Genomic DNA, 7095 nt, shown 5'->3' with positions numbered 1-7095 from the left:
TATGTTAACCCCAGTTATACTTTTGTTTTACTACACATATTTATATACACAATGATACATATAATATAAATGTTTACGTAAATCTAAAATAAAAATGCATACCTATACTTATAATAAATAATATCTAAAAATTTAACTACAAATTTAAGTTGAAAAACTCATGAAAGCAACAAATTGTTGATCAATGTTGAAACAACTTTGGCTTTGTGACTAGTTTTAAATTTATAAATATATATAAATACTTTAAAATACACAATTGCATAAATAAATTGGCAAACAAATGCATATTTATAGAAAAATATTAAAAACAAGTTCTCGTTTCTTTCTTTTTTCATTTTTGATTTCACTAAAAGAGGTGTGTGTGGTGATGTTTATTTGCTTTTGTTTTTGGGTTATGCAAATATTGTTTTTGAAATTCTTTCTACGGTTGTGTTTATTAGAAAGTGCTAGTTGGGCGTTGAAATGAGAAGAATAATTTGAAAAATAAAAATAAAATTAAATTAAATAAAATTAAAAAATAAAATAAATTAAAATAATTTAGAATTGAAATTAAATAAAAAATAAATAAAATAAAGTAATATAGTATAATATAAAATAAAATAAAGTAAAATAAAGTAAAATAAAATAAAATAAAATAAAATAAAATAAAATAAAATAAAATAAAATAAAATAAAATAAAATAAAATAAAATAAAATAAAATAAAATAAAATAAAATAAAATAAAATGAAATGAAATAAAATAAAAGAAAATAAAATGAAATAAATTAAAATAAAATAAAACAAAATAAAATAAAATGAAATAAAATAAAATGAAATAAAATAAAACAAAATAAAATAAAATAAAATAAATTAAAATAAAATAAAATAAAATAAAAGGAAATAAAATAAAATAAAATTAAACAAAATAAAATAAAATAAATTAAAATAAAATAAAATAAAAGGAAATAAAATAAAATTAAATTAAATAAAAAAATAAAATAAATTAAAATAAAATAAAATAAAATTAATTAAATTAAAACAATTAAATATTATTGAATTAAAGCACAATGAAATAAAAATAAATGAAATAACCAAAAATTACAACAATATTATATTGATTATAAATCAATAAAACAATATATATTAAATATATATTTGAATCAATAAAAATTATGAGAGAATATAATACATTTTTTTTGGAATAAATAATAAAAAAAAATTTTAAATTTTTTAATATATTTTGAAACGAAAAAAATAAATTAATTGAGTTAACATAAATTGAAAATTAACAACAAGGAAAAGTTATGAAAATAAAATTTAACTACACAAATTAAAAAAATAAATAAAAAATAGTGAATATAAAAAAATTAAATATAATAAAATTTAACAAAATATAAATTGTAAATTTAATTAAAATTATAAAAAAAACTCATTAAAACGAAAAACATATGTAAAAATTTAACACAAGGTACAATATGTCAAAAGTCTTCAAATTTTTTACATAATTTTATATTTATTTGGTAAATTTCGCGCCAACCTATTCTCACACACACATACATGAACATATGCACACATGTATGTATTTAACCTTAGTTGAACTTTGTTGTATTCAATTAAGACTACTTCATTTTCGATGGAAGTACACAAAAATTTTTTGGTATGATTTGGAAAATCAACCAAAATAAGCGCACAGAGTGTCATATGGGATGCAAGTAAACAAGCAAATACATACATATGTATATATATAGTACATATGTATAAGTTATCATATGACTAAAATTGAAGGCAGAAAATGAAAAAAAGTCACTATGACAATACGACAAAGAGCAGACAGCATACATTTTTCATAACAAAACAAAAAAACAATTCACAGAAGAGAAACAAAAAACGCATAGTGAAGAATTAAAAAAAAAAAAGATCACTAAAATATTTTTTCATATAAAAAAGTGAAAAAAAATTGTATCTACACAACTTGTAAATAAATGTAATTATAATTTATGCAACATGAAAAACAGTGGAGATCGAGCGCCAGAAAAAATAACGATTTTTTGGCAGTTCCCAGCTTCAAGAAGTTCAAAGAGACACCGCCTAGTTGTAATAACTAATGATAAAGATAAAACACATACAAACATACGTACATAGATATGTTGTGACGATAGTTATCAACTGGCATAGGCGCAATAGCCGAATAAAAGAAAAAAACAAAACGAAACGAAACGAAACCCGCATAGCAACAATAACAGCAATAAGAGATATTTGTTGATAAAAAAATGTACAGCAAAAACCCAACAAAACTGGTTATTGTTAAATAGTAATTTAATACGAAATTTATAATTTGCACTTTTTGAAAATTAATATTGTTATTGTAACAAAAAACAAAAACAGACGAACATTCCTCAGTAGAAATAACGGAAAAATGAAGAATTATGAAAATGGTGTGGAAAGAATTGAATTTAGATAAAGCTAAAAGGGGTAAGCAAGCACCTTGTGGGTTGAAGAGTGGAAAGTAGTATGAAGGCATGTGTGCAATTTGGTAATCTTTAACATAAAGAAGCAGTAATGTAACGCTTAATGAATTACAATTGCTTTGAATGACATTACAAAGTAATGAAAGAGTTGATTACTAATAAAGTAACGGTGTAATTACAAGTTGTGAAGGTTGCCACAAAATATGATTTTTGTTTTGTAATCTGTTCCTATATAAGTTTGTACATAACTGCATTCGAAAACCACAGAATCAAGCTGTAAAGTAATAATGAGAGATAATTATTGTAATGCAGTGATAATTACATTGCATAAGCGCTTGTATTGTAATTTTATTTCGAATTATATGTGAATGCAAATGATTTCATTTCAGTTGTAGCCACTAATTAAGTGAATAAGTTTTAGTAATCGTTTGTGGTAAATAAAACACAAATTGCGTGGATTGCGATTATGATTACATACATACATATATGAAGGCACACTGTATGAGTTTATGCTACTAGATAATGTAATGAGCGCTAAGGTGCTGCATAGTTAGAGCTATTGTAAATTGTATGTGAACGGAAGTGTACGGCAAGAAATTATAAAATAAATCACGAAATCGGGTAGGAATGACAATTGGCAAAATTATGAAATAAAAAAAAAATAAAATTATATTGAAAATCTAACGGAGTTTTATTGTGTTCCTTTGTATACCAGGTATATATTTAAACAGAAACACAAACATTTTAATGGAATGGAGAATATTTTGACTTTAGACTTTTACTTGTGGACTATTCCTCCACACAGTATGACCTCCTGTTGATCGAATTTTTCCAACACAGCTGGCATTAAGTCGATAATAACAGATCGTGTGTTGGTTACCAGCGAGATAGATAGAAGCTGGTGTCCCCACATAGACATATGAACCAAGATTGTTAAGATTTAACCACATAAATTTCCTGACAATGAAATGAAGATTTGATGTAATAAATGACTTGTTGCAATGTCCGTCTGATATTAATAAGACACTTTACCTTTCATACACATCTGACAAAATATAAGTTAAAAAAAAATATTATTTAAGGGGTTAGCTCGACAGGATTCTCAAAAAATCTATTTTTTTTGTTTTTGCATTTCCGTTAAGTATAATATCTTAAAAAAATTCTCTGAAAATTTGAAGTTGATCCAATAGTTATTTTTCGACTTATTCGACAGTAGATTTTAATGAGATATATAATTCTGGCTTCTTGAATATATAAAAATCCTGGGCCTGATCGAAGTTTTTTTCAAAAATTTTTTATGACCAATTAACTGTTGATTTTTTCTTTAAAATCTAGAAAAAAATTCCTGAGGCCGCAATTTTGTTAATTTTTGAAAAATCAAAAAGCTTCTATCAGGCCCAGAATTAATTATTTATTAAACTAATTTTTCTTATGCGATTGATTTTAGATGAAGGTTTTATAATTGTCACCGCAAGGACCTGTTTTTTGTACTGGGTCAACACAAACAACTAGATATAACTTTGGAAAGTCAAAACATTGTGTAATAATGCCATATTATTATTTTTGTAAAATAACATGATTTAATAGCAAAAAAAATACTGAAAATTCTCATTTTTTCGTTACTCTGACTACCCCTAACCCCTTAACAAACAAAAAAAAAAAAAAAAACAAGTGCGATTAATAGAAATATCAACTCATTCAACATTCAATCATGATGACATTAAAGAACCTTGAAGGTACTCGTCTCACAAGCCTGAAATTCAGTAAAAATAAAATAATCTTTATTATAATCTAAATTTTGTGGTCAATAAACTTTTTCAAATATAAAGGGTTCATACATATAAATATATATACATAAGCACGTATGTATCTTTACAAAATCTTTATGAAATAAGCATGTTCATTAAACAAAAATCATAAAGTCACCAAATTGCAAGGTAAAGTATAATACAAAAATACCGATTCACGCTCTTTACAAATTTATAGAAATTGAGTTGAATGAATGCAATCATTTGGCGGGCACAAGTAAACAAGTTGTGACCGATTGAACTGTCATTGCTTTTGAATAAGTGTTTTATTGACAAACGGTTGAATTCGCAAATTCGCTACGCAATTATGCACTTCCAGAAGGTTCAGGTTGTATCTTTAAAAAATTTTGAAAAAAATAGTTTCTTATTTGATGCTAGCTATAGACACTAAAAATTATTGAAATTTATATATGATATATACAATTGTGAAAATGTCAGCCTCACTAACGAAAGTCAAAATTAATTGTTATTAAACTTGCGCTACAAGTAGTATAATTAAAAGAATAATAGATATAAGTTAATGAATCAGTGCTTTCTAGACAATACTGTCGCTCGCTGTTGAAGTTTTTATTCGCTTTTATCGTTTTAACCTCAATCGGCAATTGAACTTTGGGCTATAATCCGTCAGATATTACTTATGGCTTAGCGGAGCGTGTACTGAAGTGCAAAATTAACAACGGAAGAAGAGGAATTACGTGAATTGTTTATTAATATTTGTTTACAAGAGGTTTTTGGTCATTAGATTAAGAATAGCGTACTTTTAGTTATATATATGATATATTAAATAGCAGAAGTACTTAAGTGTTGATATATATTTTTTCCAATATAAAATACTTAAATTTGTTCAGGTTGAATATTTTCTCTAAGTGTGTCAACAGATTGGATAAGTGTTTATGATTTATAACTTAAGTAAACTTTGATTATCATAGCGATATCTACATATTATTATTCCTACGGGATTAGCTCGGTCTTGGAATCTTCTGTTGAAGGCCACGCCTTTTGTAATGTACTACTTTATATAAACTCTTCGAAATCAATTGTTTCTTTAATTTTTGTACTCTTGCAACAAAGTTGCTACGGAGAGTGTAATAGTTTTGCTCACATAACGGTTGTATGTAACACCCAAAACTAAACGAGTTAGATATAGAGTTATGTATGTCTGTCTGTCCGTCTGTCCGTCCATCCGTCAGTCAAACAAGTATTTCTTGGCACCATAGGAAGGTTGTTTTCAAAGATAGTCAAAATCCTGCCACGCCCACAAAATGGCGAAAATCGAAAACACATAAAGTGCCATAACTAATCAAGAAATTTAGCTATGAAAGTAAAATTTGGAACAAAGGGTCGCACTATGAAGGGGAATATGTGGATGTAATTTGTTTTGAGGAAGTAGGAGTGGCCCCGCCCCCTATTAAGTTTTTTTGTATATATCTCCAAAGTCGTTTCTTTTAGGTACTACCTTATATAGTCCAAAAATGGAGGAAATCGGATTATAACCACGCTCATCTCCCATACAAAGGTAACATAACCTAAAACTACCAAAAATGTTTTAATTCAGTAAGGGAAAACACCAGAAACCTTAAATTTCATTATGAAGAAGGTCCACCAACATTTTAAATGGGTATTGCTCCGTCCACTTATGGGTCAAAAACTATATCTTAAAATCCCAATGATATGTTGTGAAAATATGCCAAATCTGTTCACAACCACGCCACTGCCTATATAGCAGAACTGTGAAGTCGATCTGAATCGTTTACTTTACAAATATATAAATCATGCACTAGGGAAGACATCGGAACAGAACTTTGCACAAATTCTGTATTTATAGTGTGGCATCGCCCTTCTAAAAATCGTCGAAATCGGATCATAAGTTTTTAAGGCCCCATATATCCAACATGAGGACTTCAGTGCTTCTAACACATTTTTTAACGAAAATATAAGTAAGTTTCTCAGATATTTTGAAGAAATTCAGAGGGAATAATTTCCTTTTAATAATTTGCCTCCGTGCGAAAAATGAGCGCAATCGGGTCATAACCTTACCTAGCTCGCATATACCTAATATTAGGGTTTCCCACTTGCAATGGACTTTATACCATTTATACGACAAATATGTGGGTCAAATTGTGTATTATATTATATAAATAAAATTAAATAAATAAATTGCGAGAGTATAAAATGTTCAGTGACACCCGAACTTAGCCCTTCCTTACTTGTTTTTTTTTTATATTTTATATATTTGTTCCAGCTATATTTCAAGAAAAAGTCTGTCAATTCTCAACGCGTGGGGTTATAGCCTCCAGTTATTATTGTATATTACATACACTCATTTATAAGTAAAAACACGATCAATATCGGACACGTGTAAGCGGTCAAATAAGCGGTTGTAACTCGTTTTCAGCCACTCCTAATATGTCACGTTCGATCTGAAAGCACATTCATTGAAAAACTTGAAAAGAAATTACAGTCAAATTAACACATCTGGTTTGTGCCTTTTTCTGGATATGAGTAAATTAACTTGCCAGAAAGAGGTTTTTTGCTGATTTTGGGTATTGTAAAGAGTCTTTGGAATGATATATTAACAGTTCATTTTGAAGATAAACTTAAATTTATTTAAAATTTTTATGTCGTCAGAGAAAATCGAAAGAACTATTTTAGATGGCAATAACATGAATAAACACCACATTCCGGTATTGAATTAAGATCGTTATGAAAGTTAAGAGATCTTTCTTATTTAAGGTTATCATTAAAATCAGTAGAATTTGACTGTTTTTGCATTTAATATATATCATATATAAGTTTTAATATCCCAGTTCCTATTACGTATGTTGCCAATCAGTTCGGTT

The sequence above is a fragment of the Zeugodacus cucurbitae genome, chromosome 5 (assembly GCF_028554725.1).
Source record: "Zeugodacus cucurbitae isolate PBARC_wt_2022May chromosome 5, idZeuCucr1.2, whole genome shotgun sequence".
Classification (NCBI taxonomy): Eukaryota; Metazoa; Arthropoda; class Insecta; order Diptera; family Tephritidae; genus Zeugodacus; species Zeugodacus cucurbitae.
The sequence above is the reverse complement of the archived record's forward strand: the minus strand, read 5'-3'. Positions refer to the sequence as shown.